At 39.9% G+C, this 15,473-nt stretch overlaps 1 protein-coding gene and 1 non-coding gene across 9 annotated transcripts in view; one reads left to right on the top strand and one right to left on the bottom strand.

Annotated features, from left to right (window-relative positions):
* The window catches only part of tbc1d5 (TBC1 domain family, member 5), a 222,593-nt gene that overhangs the window by 173,742 nt on the left and 33,378 nt on the right, over positions 1-15,473 (top strand). The window lies entirely within an intron of this gene.
* On the bottom strand, positions 13,215-13,286 carry trnas-cga. The gene has a single exon. It is a non-coding gene; the product is annotated as a tRNA-Ser (tRNA).

The raw sequence follows: 15,473 nt of genomic DNA, 5'->3' as shown, positions 1-15,473 counted from the left end.
TAGAGTGATAGAAGTGATAGAAATGCATTGCTGTTCTGCTGTTAGATAAATGTTTCCCTCTCACTGTCAAGCAACTAGGATAACATGTTAATATTTGGTTGTTAAAAAAACATTTTAAGTATTTTTAAATCTATTTTTAATTATTTAACCAAATGGAGTGATAGATGTGTCAATCTCGCCTAGGAGTTAGAAGGTTGTGGGTTCTAGGCTCAAGTCAGGACTTGGAATAACATAGTCTAAGCTGACACTCTAGTGCAGTACTGGGGGATGTTGAATTGTCGGAAGTGCCATCCTTCGAATGAGACATTAAACCGAGGTCCCATCTGCTTGTTCAGGTGGATGTTAAAGATCCTATGGCACTATTCAAAAAGAGAAGCCAGTTTCTCCTAGTGTCCTGGCCACAATCCCCCAAAATAAAAAAAATCAGTCACTCATTTCATGGCTGTCTGTGGGACACTGCTGTGCGCAAATGACTGCTGCATTTCGCGAACACAAAAAAAACGGTATATACAGTATATCCTTCAAAATGCTTTCAGACGTCTCAACAATTTGATGAGACAAATTCACATCCTTTCACCCCCACCCCTACCCACCCTGCCCTCCATCAGTTTAGTTTGAGTTTAGTTTGAAAATTGGGGTTAGTTTAAAAGATTGACTTCAGATGGACTGTACTAACCTGGCATGTATCTCATCGTTCACATGTTAGTGATACAGCAGCCTGTGGTCTACCTTCCTTAATAAGCAATTTGAATTGCAAATGAAGACTTACTTTTCTGGAAGTATTGTCATGCTACCTTATTGGAATCTACAATCAGAGAGATGGGAATTCTAATAGGATTCCTTTGAAACCCGTAAAGAAATAATTGCAAATTAGAGAGGCACTCCTCTATATATTTTGTTGTCCACCGTTTACTGTATTCAAAACAACAACAACAAATTACATTTGTATAGCACGTTTCACGTCGGGAGGATGTCCCAAGCACTGTGTGGGAAACTATTATACTTATTGCTGATATGGAGCCTAAGATTCCAAACATTGAGAGAATTAAAACAAAAACAGAAGTCGCTGGGAACACTTAGCAGGTCAGGCAGCATCTATAGAGAAAGTAAAGTGACTCAACGTTTCGGGTCCACGACTCTTCATCAGTCGACAGTTCTTACGAAGGGTCATGGACCTGAAACGTTAACCCACTTTCCTTTCTCCATAGATGCTGCCTGACCTGCTGAGTGTTCCCAGCGACTTTTGTTTTTGTTTCAGATTTCTGCAGTATTTTGTGTTTTATTGAGAGAATTAATGTCAGTTTACAATTTTTTTACACACAAGTTCAGGAGTTCTCACATTTCCAGGAGAGGTGTGCATCTTCCTTGGAAATTCTCAACAAGTGGTTTGACGGTTTAACGTCTCATCCAAATGACGACGCTTCCAAAAATGCAGCACCATCCCCCCTGGCCATTCAGCTTTGCAGTGGAGTCAGCTTAGAAGTCCAAACCTCAACCTTCTGATTCAGAGCTAGAGTGCTACCACACAAGGCAGGCTAACACACAACTAGCAAATTATTGGAACCTGGGCATGCTCTGTTGCCTTCAGAAGCCATGCTAGAAAGCTACATCTCCTTTATCTTGTGTATTGGATCATGAGAACCAGCTTGTCAAGTCAGAAACTTGTAGATTTAAAGTCCATAGGGATGCTTAAAAGGAGAGACAGTAGCTGTATTAGAGGGTATGATGAATGAGCGGGCATTGGAATTAAGAAATTTGCCTACGATGAGCTAAAAACTCCTTCACACTTCAGACACAATTGGACATAACCTTTTCACTGTGTTGGAAAGGTACAGCACCTAAGCAATCACCCCTCAAAGTTAGAAACATAGGAAAAGGGGAACAAAAGGAGGCCCTTCAATCCATCAAGTTATTCCATCAGTTTTTCCTATTATAGTTGAAGAAATGTCTTTGATGTTGAGTTAAGGAATAAATATGGAAGATGTGTGTACTGAATTGCCTTCCTTACTTCTAGTTTTCACCACACTGTCCCCAAGAAATAAAATTGCGTGTATTGTGTGTGAATTTTTCTGTAATTTGCTGCAAATTACTTACAGCTAAATGTATAATTATGTCACAAAGGACTGCAAACGCTTCTATAAATTGTACTGTTCACTAAAGTGAAACTGGAAGACAGCCAGAGATTCCAAGAACTTTAACATCGCGTTTAAAAATAATTTGCTATTAAATTTCATTCCACAGTATATAACTACCAGGTACCAGAGAGTGATAAATAGCTACAACTTAATTGAGGAATTCAGATGACATGTATAAAATGCTCAGGCTTTGTTCTCATGGTTTATGATGTCCTCTGAAATTAACCAGATTTGCCATTTCTACATAGCCAGTCTTGTCCTTGCTAACACTTTAAATAAAAATAATATTCATAATAATCCTTGCATTTCATATAGTCTCTTATCATGTGGTCGAGATTGAGAAGGTAAACTCTGCACAATACTTTCAGATAAGACAAGGCAGTAGAACAAGAGGGCACAGGTTCAAGATTGATAAGGACAATTTCAGGAAAACCACTGGGAAGTATTTCTTTCCTCCGAGGGTAATTAATAACAGGAACAATGGATGAGGCAGGATGGTAAACTCATTTAAGAACTCATCTGAACCTCTCTGTTGAGGTTTAGGAGACATTGAAAAGGTTGGAAACATTTGTTTCTATCTCCTTTACATGATCTTGCTGTCAATGGTGCTATGCAGGATTCATTTTGGAAAACTATGGGGACAGGGAATCTATAAGTAGTAGTAAATAGTAGTTTAAAAGCACAATGTTTCTGACAATGCTTACACTTTTGCTCTTCACATGACCATCCTGACAGTAAATTCGCTAGTAAACCAGTAGGTTTCAATGTTTAGCTGCACTGAACACTCAGTGTGTATTACATTGTTTAGAATTGTTTAGCAATGTTTAGCATTGACTCACAAAGCAGGTGATTGAAATTGCTGCAGTGCATTTCAAATATTTGTGACTATATGTGCTAGAGAGTTTACTGCTGATTATTTATACTCCACATCAGAGTACAGTGCAGCCTGTGCTTCACTATAACATGAATTCACATGCAATGAGGTTGCACTGTTTACTGCATTCACTGTACTTGCATGCAGCCATGCTATTTACTCAGAACCATAGAAATGTACTGCAAAGAAGAAGGCCACCTGGCACACCATATTCATGCTGGCTCTTTTAATAGCAATCCTTTCAGTTCCATTTACCTGCTTTTCCCCACATCCCTATAATTTATTCCTTTTTTAGGTATTTATCTAATTCCCTTTTGAACCAGATTAATATGGATTCAGCCTCAACCAGGAATATTTCTGCAGTCAACTTCACTTCCTGTTTTGCTGCACAAGCAAACCAGCAAGTAACATTGGAGTGATCCACTGACCCAGAGATTATTGTGTGTGGATTCACAGTCAAACCACTCTCGCACCTCATTATAATGAAGGTTAGGATTTTAATGAACCCAAATGGCTCATTATAATGGAGGCCCAACTGTAATAGCCATAGTGAAAATGCTATTAGAAATATGAACTTGGAAGTGTTCGTCTTGCCATCAATGTGGATAAAATACTGTAATCAATGCATTATTTTTCGGTATCAAATACCTTCTGTCAGCTGGTGCTGCAGCAGTTCTCGTTTAGCTTTATAAATTACAAAATAAAAGTATTTTTAAGGTATCTTGTCACTTGACGTAAAGTGAGGTAGTGCAGGTAAACCCAAGAGTATAGAGGTTAATAATGGTCACCAGCCATCAGTTTTCCATGGAAAATCTCAAAATCTCACAATAAATAAAAGACTACTTATCAACAAAGACTGAGATTGAGGTAACATCACTGGCATACTGTATGCTGATGCTGAATGTAAAGAAATATTAGCAAAAATTGAGGTTATGGCTACATAAGTGAAATGAAAGATTTGGTCAGATAGAGTAGAGTGAGGAGCGAGCTCGGCTCAGTTGGCTGCATGGCTTCCTGTATTGAAATTCCATGATTCTATGAATCCTTTTCATTGGAAGATAATCAGTATGGTCAGCTCCAAGGATGTTTTGAGGCAGAAAAACAACATGAAACCTGGTTGACAATGTAGAAATTTAATCTAGGAGAACTGTACTGTAACATTCACGGTAGATAGCAAAAAAAGTATATTAATGTAGAATATTATTCTGAGTGTGTTCAAGGTTGTAAAGTACTTAAGGAGTTCCAATGACATTTATAAACCACTTGAGTTTTGTTTTCGTGGTTTGATGTCAATTGAATACCTCAACTGTGGAACAGCAATGTAACACTCTCGCAGCCATCTGCTGCTCTCTGTATAATGAGTCACACTGTGCAACAGTCTCACAAAGGGTTCTCTCGTATTATAATAATAATAATCCTTGCATTTGATATAGCGCTTTTCACGTCTTCTCGACGTCCCAAAGCGCTTCACAGAACACACTGTAAAATTAATTGACTGTATATTTGTGGGTGAACGCGGCAGCCAATTGCGCACAGCAATGTCCCACAAACAGTCGTAGATTGAAAATGACCAATTTATTATTGTTTTTGTTTTTGGAGGGATTATTTTTAGGCTCTGTGTGGAGTAAGGAAACTTGCCCAAGGTTTCGCCCTGTCTGGGATTGAACTCAGGTCTCTCGTTTGCAAAGTGAGTGCTCTAACCACTGAGCTACAGGACTCCACCATGGTGTCTGTAAAAAGAGACTAGAAAATGTGTAGAAATCCATTTTGTCACTTCCACTACTCTTGTTCTTTTCTGAATAACAATAATAATAAGCCTTGAATTTGATATAGTGCCTCATCAGGTCATTGAAATGTCTCAAAGTGCTTCACAGAATATACTGTAAAGTGAATTGACTGTATATTTTGTGGGTGAAAAATGTTATAAACGATCCTCAAAAAGGACATCACACATGTATAATTAAAGTTAAAGTCACAGATTATCGGATTTTCTTCCTTCCTACATTTCTAGTTGCTTGTTGGATCTTCGAAGAGAATATTTAAGTATTAAATGTGTTGATACATCGTTGATACATCAACAATGTATCAGTTAAAAAAAGTTGGAAGATACCAGCAACAAGCACATCTTGTGAACCAATCAAAAATTTACAGATTCTTTGTCAAGTTTTATTTGTTAAAAATGATCAAGTTGATTAGCTCGATAACAGATGTTTTTTAATAACCTAATTACAATGACCTTGTTTGTACCCATCAAACACCTCAGGTACATCATTCCTCATTTTTGGAAGTCTGCCCATTTTGGAAATGGGGAATAAGAACATTAACACATGCAGTGCCATCATGGAGCCACTAGCCTGTCTAATATCATGGATATATTTGTGATGCATTTTCTGGAAGATCTTTATTTTCCTGAAATAGAAAAAGAGTTTTGCCAATTGTTGCAGCATCTGGAGCAAGGGTCTACAACCGATCGATCACCGCCAGGTGGCGCTGCTACACATGATCAAAAAGACAAGAGGAAGGAGCGATAGAATTGGTTGTTATTGAGTCAAATTTGAAAACGAAGCCAGATGCACAAAGTACTTCATGCATCCAGAAATAAAAATATAAACTTTAGTGTTTATATCGCTCCTGCCTCCTGCTTTTATTGAGCGTGTCTGAGACGCCACCTTGCGGCGATCAAGCAAATTGAGACTCCTTGTGCTTTTAGTTAATCTACAGCTTCAATTTGAGATTGTGTGCAGAACGTCTATGCAGCTTTGCTGCTCTACAACAACAACAAGATTCCATTTATTGAGCGCCTTTCACGTCTGGAGGACGTCCCAAGGCGCTGTACAGTTGGGTCAGGACCTGAGCAGGGGGGAAATGGTCAGGGTGAAGGGAGAGAAGGGAGGGAGCGAGGAGGGGGTAGAGAGTCGAGAGGGGAGCTGAAGGCACGGTCTTCTGGCAGCTTGATTGACCCTGTCTGCCTCTGATGTGTCCACAGTATATGTTACAATAAAAAGATGAGGCCATTTTTGGAGTTGGTTATGCGTTTTACTTATTATAAAGCTAGCTTCTACTAATAGATTTAGACTCTTGGAGTATCCATGAGATCCAACATTTACAGCTCAATTATACATGAATGAGAACTTGCCTTAAGAGTTCCTGGACTCGTGACCATTTTCTTTCAAAGCTGGTTTAGTTCAGTGCATTTTCTAACAATGGACATGAAACAAAAAATATGCACAATATTACCAGTCAGTAATCTCATTGTGGGTGTTGGATGTGTGTGAAATGAACACACAACCATTGTTCAGAGCCATCAGTATTCCGTTACACCAGTTTTCTATTCAGTGGAATTGACTAATTAATTGATTGTGGACTGCGATAATAAAAATGCTGGTTGTTGGAGGCTTTCCTTGGCTTTGAACCAAACAGTTATATTGAAGTCTAGGGGAAGGAGTGTTCACTTCCAAACCCGTTGATAATTAAAGACGGATTTCCCACGCATTGTTCTGTGATGTTACATCATTTACCACATTTTCTTGGCTCTTTAGAATTAAAAGCCCTTTACTGTTAAAACTGCTTCATTGGGTGTGGTCTGACGCTGACCTGGGGAGAGGTGACCATAGGTAGGGTCGAAGAGAAAAATCTTTAAGTGTAATCTAAAGAGGGGCAAGACGGAGGGGTTGAGGTAGGGATGTAATGGCTGAAAGTATAGCAGCCAATAGTGGACCAGAGGGATCGAGGGACGTGCAGAAGACCTGAGCTGGCTCAGTGAAGGGGGTGGGTAAAGGAGTAGTGTGTGAGCAGTTTGGAAAGGTAATGAGATTCAAGGGCTTGAAGTGATTTGTTGTTGAGTGTGAGAATCTTGAAATTGATCCATTCTGTGATTGGGAGCCAGTTGAGCCAGGCAAATAAACCACATTCAGAAACATAAGAGTTAATGAAATGCAGTAATTCTCGTTCTTCAATGTTGTAATTCTGAATTCTCAGTCACGCACTACTTGCACATAATTAGTAGAAATCTTAATATTTGGAACTGAGTATTCATATAATTTTTCTATATATCTCAGACAATGTAAAATGAATTCCATGAAGTTTAGTGACTTTCAATTTATTTTTCAAAGAAACCTTGAAATTCTAGCTCTTTAGTGTTACCTATATCTCCATTGCCCACAAGAATCGCCTGGCTCCTTCACTACACACAGAACCCTTTGTTTCTTTTTCTGCTTTTAATTCTTCTTAGTCATCTGCAATTAGAGCATTCGGCTGTGAAACATTTATTTCAGCAATTCAACATTTTATTCAGCCTGGCAATGCATTCATTTCAGAGGCTGCATATTTTCCAGCCTTTGCAGAACTTATTTTATCTCCAGCAACCAGTTCCCAGGCAGCGTATCATTCACTTACCCAGGACCAGTTACAGATATTGACCACAGATATGGGTAACGTATTACAGAACAGTTTTTAGGGAAATATTTCCTTCCTCGCGTCAAGTACTCATAGAGCACAGAGCTCAGTGTGTAATTTACTTTGTTGCCTGAGTGCTTCATCTGAATAGAACTATACGTCTTTGATAAATCATTCATTGTCGCTGCTCTATGCTCTACCTGGTTTAGTACCTGATAGAAAACGTTGATTCTTGAACAGAAGATGAATCTTAAATACAATTAAAAAATTGCCAATTAAGGTATCGCAAGGCATCCAAATTGTGTTTCTAAATAGTTTTAACATTGCTGTTGACCTTTTGTTTCAGAATTGAAAGGCATGTCAGAGCAAAAAGTTACAATCAGTTCTTGCTCTGATGGCGGGCGCGATATAATTCCAAGTTGTTGTTGTTGTTGTTGACCTGATGAGAAGATATTTGTGGTGAACCAAAAAGTACCTCTAATAATTCCATTGGGCAGAGTTTAAGTAAACCACAGATGAATCATTCTCAACTCCTTTCTTGTTACAGTAATCACTTTTAGTAATGTTCTCTTCAAGCCTGAGTATGAAGGCTAAACAGTTGTTCAGTTATGAAACACAGTGTGTTTGCAAGCTGAACTAAGTAAGTAAATATTTACTTATGTAAATATTTCAGTATGTATGGTCAGTCAAGTGTCTGACACGTTTTGGAAACCGATCACTATGTTAGAAGTATTTAAACTAGACTGAGAGTTCCACATATGTAAGCCACTTACACATCAACAACAACAACAAACTTACATTTATAGAGCGCCTTTCACGTCAGGAGGACGTCCCAAAGAGCTGAAATTTCAGCTGCTGAAATTTCTCTGCATCTGGAATGGAATGCACACTCTTCCTGGAGGGAGCACTCTGCTTACCTAATTCAGGAGAGTAATAGATGCAGGTTGGCCAAAGAGGAGGCTTGGGGACCCGAGAGTGTGACGAGGTGCTGCCTTTTAACCAGCTTAAACTACGTAGCTTGCCATTGAGAGCGCTGTTTGGCAAGCTTCCTGCAGATTGTACAGTACAACCCAACCTGTTAGGACTTTGGCTTGCAGAATTAACAGGAGTCGAGTTGGAAGAATCCCAGCCTCAGTGGGTCTGCCCTTCCACATCCTGCTGATGAATCAGGCTGGCTGGTCTATTGTCAGTATTGCCTTGCAGTACTCCTGACCTCAGAGGCTCTGCATCAAGTGTAAGGATTATTATTATTTTGATCCCCGCCGAAAGGATGAGCAAGCGAGATGTAAGCTTTGCAATCGAGAAAGAAGGTGGTGAAGGGAATCGTAGCATATCAAATAAAATACTAACAATAAAGAAAATGTAAAGCCAGACTATTACTTTAAACTTACTGCTGTGCGCAATTGGCTGCCGTGTTTTGCCCACAAATATACAGACATTTCACTTTACAGCATATTCTGTGAAGCACTTTGAGACGTCTAGAAGACGTGAAAAGCGCTATATCAAATGCAAGGATTATTATTATTAGTCAAGAAAGTAATACTGGGGGCAGATATACAAATGAGCGGAAATTAAAGTTAGAACAGATATGAAAATCACTTTACTCAAATAGTGATAACCTATTTGAAACAATCTATCAAGCAAGGTAATATAGGCAAAAACATCAGGGTTATTAAAAATGTAGTTAGATGCCATGATGGGAGAGTTAATGTACTAGAGAGATGAGCTTCAGTGAGCTGAAAGACTTTTATTCATCATAACATTTCTTATGTCTTTATGAAACTTTTTCTTAAAATACTGTCCAGACTTTGTAGTGATGCAATTTTAAATCACATCCCTGTTAAGATTAATGTTTTTGTTTGCAAAGTGAAGGTGATCTTCTTAGTTGAGAGATATTAAACAGATGCCTCTATGATTCTAAGAGTCTGTATTAGGACTTTGCTTGTTCCTTGTATACATTAATCAGCTGGATACACAGGCCCAGTGTAAGGTTGTTACATTTTTAGATGACACAAAGTTGCAGAAATCTGGAATCAGAGGAGACAACAAAGAGGGCTTAGTAGAGCATGGATGTGGCTGATAACTAACTATTCAATACAGTTCAATATCGATATTCAATACAATTAGAAGGGTATAGGAGAGATGATTAGGAGGCTCATATGGAGTTCAAACACCAGCATAGACTAGTTGGGCTGAATGGTCTTTCCATGCTGTAATATTCCTTGTAATTCCATGAGATCAAGTAGGAGCTTCTTCATCCAATCCTCTCTTGTGATCCAGTGACCTTGATGTAATAGGAAGACAGTAGTGTTAGTATTCAGAAAGGTTATGTTCAGGGGGGGCTTTTTTTCATTCCAACTTTTGATCTATCGGGTATTAAAGTCAATAATAAATTTAATAACAATAATAATCCTTGCATTTGATATAGTGCTTTATTACATTGTTGAGATGCCTTAAAGCGCTTCACAGCATATACTGTAAAGAGGATTGACCGGATATTTTGTGAGAATCACAGCAGCCAGTTTGCACACAGGCAGTGTCCCACAAGTAGCCAAGGAGTAAGTAAAGAATTTTATCTGTGGGATTATTAGCCATGACACCGGGAGAAACTCCCTTCTCTTTTCGAATAGTGCCATGGTATCTTTCACGGTCACCTGAACAGGCAGACAGGATCACGATATGAGGTTGCATCTGAAAAACAGTATCTCCAGCAATTGAACACCCCCCCAGGACTGTATTGGGGTGTCACCTTAGACTATGTGATTCGAAGTCCCAACATGGGGCTTGAACCCACAACCTTCTACCTAAGAGGCAAGAGTGCTACCACTCTTTGTTGTAATTTGTAAAATTTGGATTAAGAACATAAGAAAATACTACTTTCCTGTGGTTCTGTATTAACTAACAGACATTCATTTCTATTAAATAAAGTGGAAAATTCTGCTGATGCTGGAAATCTGAAACAAAAACAGAAATTGCTGGGAACACTCAGCAAGCAGTCAGGCAGCATCTATGGAGAAAGAAAATGAGTCAACATTTTGGGTCCCAGACACAACTTTTCTCTCTGGTCTGCTTCTGATGCCCTCCTTTATTTTGCATCATAGAATCGTATACGGCACAGAAGGAGTCCATTCGGCCCATTGTGTCTATGCCATCTCTTTGAAAAGAGCTATTCAATTCAATCCCTCTACCCCGCTCTCGCCCCATAGCCCTGCAAACTTGTCCTCTCCAAATAATTTTCTACTTCTCTCTTAAAAGTTGTTATCAAATTGGCTTCCACCACCCTTTCAGGCAATGCATTACAGATCCAAACAACTCGCTGTGTGAAAAAATTTCTCCTCACCTCCCCTCTGTTTCTTTTAACAACTATTTTAAATCGGTGCCCTTGGGTTACCGACCCACCCTCCAGTAGAAATAGTTTCTCCTTGTTCATCCTATTGAAACCCATCATAATTTTGAAAACTTCTATTAAGTCTCCTCTTAACCTTCTCTGCTCCAAGGAGAATAATCCTAGCTTCTCTCGCCTCTCCTGATACCTGAAGTCCCTCATTCCTGGTACCATCCTGGTAAATCTTCTTTGTAGCCTCTCCAATGTCTTGACATCCTTCCTAAAGTGTGGTGCCCAGTACTGAACACAGAACTCTAGCTGAGGTGTTTCATAAAGATTCATCAAAACTTCCTGACTTTTGTATTCTATGCCCCTATTTATAAAGCCTATTAGCCCGTATGCTTTTTTAACAGCTTTATTTGCCTGTCCTGCCACCTTCAAAGATTTACTTATATATCATTAAAACCTCTTTAACCCATCAATTCTGTCCACCCCATTTTCTTCTTTGTCTTTCTTATCCCGCCTCCCCTCTGTTAGTTCTTAAAACCTCTCTCTCCCAACATCCATCAGGTCTGATGAAGGGTCATGGACCCAAAATGTTGACCCACGTTCCTTTCTGTATTCATTTCTATTATCCAGTTATTTGAGTACTTTGAAACTTTGGATCATATGCTTTGTGAACTTACAGGACTAAACTAAGCTGTATTTTCTTATCATTTCAGAATGTCCAACATTTGACAAATTCATAAATTCATTCTTAATTTTGAAGCTAGATTTCTCTCCTTAAAAGAACTTGCTGAAAACTGGTTTCAAAATTTTTTAAAAAATGCAAGTCTGGACCTGGATGGGGTTTGTCCCCCGCTATTTCTGGAGTCCATCTTCAAAATCTCAGATGGTCCTTGTTCATCTTGGAACCATCTCAGCACATTGGTGTCTTTTTAAAGGTTGGGTGCCTAGATCTATAAATTGTATTCCCAATGTGATAAATGCTCTTAAAATGAATCTGATTAGTCTTGTTTCAGATTGCCTCACATTCACCGTCTGTTTTCAGTGAATGGTCAGTAATCACTGCCAAATTGTTTTCCTTCTCCATTCTTTGATGATGGCCATTCCTGTCACTGGAATGCAAAATCTCCCGTTGCAGTGTTTGTACTGTAGAAAGTGGCAATTTGAATATATTATCAAGGTAAAGTAAACAGCTGGTATTTAAAGTAAATGAATCAGGCATTTAAATCAAGAGCGGAGACTTTTCAGCTTTACTTACAACAAGCTGATGAGCAGATGAATGTAAATCCTCTGTTTGCAAAAGCTGCAAGGGAATGAGTGACCTAATACACTGTCCTTTCACAGCTAAATCCTGGATTTACATAGGGCCTACCTAGTCTGCTATAATGACAATATTCTTCCTTTTGGGGTTGGTACGGGACCTAAGAGAAAAATAATTGTGTAGTCTTAGCCCAGTTCTAGTGAGGATGAGTCCACATTTTAGCCCCGAATTGGCAATCCGACTCAAACCACCATTTTGTTTGGTCAACTGGTGTCCAACGCATGCAGAAATCCATCATCATGTTTAAAAGTATCCAAACTAAATTAAGAGCTCTATGCATCCCACCTGCACATGGAAATTCTAGAGATGTTTATTGAATGGAATGCACACTCTTTACTTGGAGGGACACATCCTGATTACCTAATACCGGAGAGTGTTGGGCACAGGTTGGCAAGAGCCAAGACTTGGGGACCCCACAATGTGTGTTGGGGTTACTGCTGGAGTATAACCAGCTAAAACCGCATTGATATCAGTATCTAGCAAGCTTTCCTGCTGCTTGTCCAGGTAGAACCAGCCTCCTGTTAGAGCTTTGGCTTACAGGGTAAACAGGAGCTGAGTGGGAAGAGTGCTGCCCCTCAGGAACAACAGCAACAACAACATATTGCCAAGGCGCTGATCTTACCGCTAAGCTAGGCTGGCTGAGCTGTCATCAGCAATGCCCTGCAGTATTGCGGACCCACTTGGCTCAGGAACTGGACCTTCAAGACCACCACAGAGGATTGGCTCGATTCTAAGATTCTGTTGACAAACGTGTCACTTTGGAGCCAATTCAACTCCCAAGGAAACCCTGTTTACCTTCCTCTAAGGAGGATAGTCATTGGTTGGTTACACAGACTATGAGAATGGCTGAATTGAGAAAGAAAGCAATCACAATAATAATAATCCTTGCATTTAATATAATGCTTTTCATGTCTTCTAGACGTCTCAAAGAGCTTCACAGAATATACTGTGAAGTGAACTGACTGTATATTTGTGGGCGAAATGCGGCAGCCAATTGCGCACAGCAGTGTCCCACAAACAGTCGTGGATTGAAGTGGCCAAATTATTGTTTTTTGAAGGATTATTTCCCCGGAAAAGCAATCCGCCAATCGACTAACAACCGGGTTCCTACTTCTACGTAAACAGAGGCATATGGAGTGAGGAAACTTGACCAACGTTTCGCCCTGCCGGGAATGAAACCCAGGTCTCTCGCTTTCGAGGCGAGTGCTCTAACCACTGAGCTACAGGACTCCACATTTTGGTCCAAAATGTCAGAGTGGTGCAGTTTTTCTTCAGCGGGAGCTCAATGCACATTGTTAGGGCAAAATGAAGGAAACTTAATGAAGTGTCATTCTTCAATCTGTACTATTTTATTCTGGTACCTTTAATGAACAGTTTACACAAGGGGCTCGCAGTGACTTTTTTTTTACCAGGGGGAATTTGCATAATTTATTGCAACCTCAGCATAATGCTGGATTGGGTAACCTGTTTTTTTTATTCTGTTTCATGTATGCATCTATCTGAGCTTTGCCTTTAATGCTCAGCAGCCAGCTCAACAACAACAACTTGTAGTTATATAGCTCCCTCCAAGCAGGCAGCGTCCCAGAGAGCTTAACAGTGGCTGAGCCTCATTCCGAGCCGGGGAGTGAGTAGGTGGCTGTAAGCACAGCCGAAAAGGAAGGTTTTCAGGCGGGACTTGAAAAAGTGGAGAGAGGAGGCAAGGCAGAGGGATCGAGAGAGTGTTCCAGAGTTTCGGGGCATAGTGGCTGAAAGCACAACCTCCAATGGTGGAGCGGAGGGTGTGAGGGACAAGCAGGAGGCCGGTGCCAGTCAAGCCGAGGCGCTGGGTGGAGGTTTGGGGAGTGAGGAGGTCGGAGAGGTAGGGTGGTACCAGAGAGTGAAGGGATTTAAACACGAGTGTGAGGATCTTGAAGTCAATCTGTTTGGTGATGAGGAGCCAGTGGAGCCTGGCCAGAAGTGAGATGTGGGTATAGAGTTTGGTCAGGATAAGTATGTGGTTTAGCAGAGCTCTGAATGAGTTGGATTTATTGAATGGTGGAGCTGGGGAGACCAGCAAGGAGTGCATTGAGTAATCCAGGCTGGAGGTGACAAACACACGCATAAGGGTTTCGGCTGCATTTGGGGTAAGGCTCAGCCTGCTCTCCATTCACGAACTAAACATGCACAAGCTGTAGTAAAATCCAATTAGCAAATCCCCGAACTGCGCTTTAATTGTGGTCACCAAAGATACATAACTTGTACTGCTACGCTAAAGTATTCTTTGTTGATGGCATTTACAAAACTAAGGTCAGCTCCTGAGCAATATTTTAATGCTAATGAAAAAATCTTTACTAACAAAAAGGAGGTAAAAATTTATATTAACTAGAATTACCAGGGCAGTTTCTCAATCAGTAAGAGCAGTTGCTCAAATTGATCTTGTACACAGTGGACAGTGGAAGCCTGGCTCATGAATAGCTTCTTACATAAGTTTTCCTGGAAGTGGATCACTGATTAAAAACTGAGCCTTGCCAAAACATCATCGTCTTTACCATAGAACACCAATGTCAGATTCTAGTTAAGCAGTGCAGGGGGGACCTTTTTATTTTGATTTATTCTGGAAGTAGATTAGACATTACGTTGGCTTGTAGAAATTTACAGTACAGAAGAAGAAATTCAAACCATGTGCTGGCTGTTTTAAAGAGCAATCCTATCAGTCCCATTTATCTGTCCTTCCCCATGCTCCTATAGTTTGCTGCTTTTTAAATATCTATTTAGTTCACTTTTGAAAGCTAGTAGGGATCATGCCTCAACCACAATTCCCAGCAGGGCATTCCATATCCTAACTACTCTTTATATGAAAACAAATTCTAACCTCTCTTGGTTGCTAACTATGTTAAAATGATGCCCTGTAGGGACACAATGGGATTCCAATTCCAAATGGGACATAGGGAACAAATTGCAGTCATATTTAGAAGCACCAAGCACAAATAACGTACATTTCATGAGTGCTGGTAAATTCGGTATTAGCCTGGCTCAGTAGCGTCCCTCCTCTCAGCAGACACTGGTTTGTTTCATGTCCCTCACCCTGCCCACCCCACCATTAGCTAGTTGGGTCCAGCCTTTCTGCCCCCACACCCTGGAACTCCATCTCAGAGTCCCTTGGCCTCGCTCACTTGCTTGACTTCCTCAAGGCCCGTCTCAAGACCTTCCTCTTTGATTGTGTCTTTGGTGCATAAATTAAATCAGAAAACTTGCGAGTTACATACTATGACTTGATTCTGCTTAGATACAAGTGGCCACTTTTGAAATAATTTTTTTAATGATTAGTTTATTGGCTATTTTCTAAATTTATTGACTGATTTCCTGAAGCTGTTGATAAAATAGCAATTAAATTATCTATGCTATCACATTAACGAATCTACTAAAATAGTCATTATA

The sequence above is a fragment of the Callorhinchus milii genome, unplaced genomic scaffold, assembly GCF_018977255.1.
Source record: "Callorhinchus milii isolate IMCB2004 unplaced genomic scaffold, IMCB_Cmil_1.0 Scaffold2, whole genome shotgun sequence".
Classification (NCBI taxonomy): domain Eukaryota; kingdom Metazoa; phylum Chordata; class Chondrichthyes; order Chimaeriformes; family Callorhinchidae; genus Callorhinchus; species Callorhinchus milii.
The sequence above is the reverse complement of the archived record's forward strand: the minus strand, read 5'-3'. Positions and strand labels throughout refer to the sequence as shown.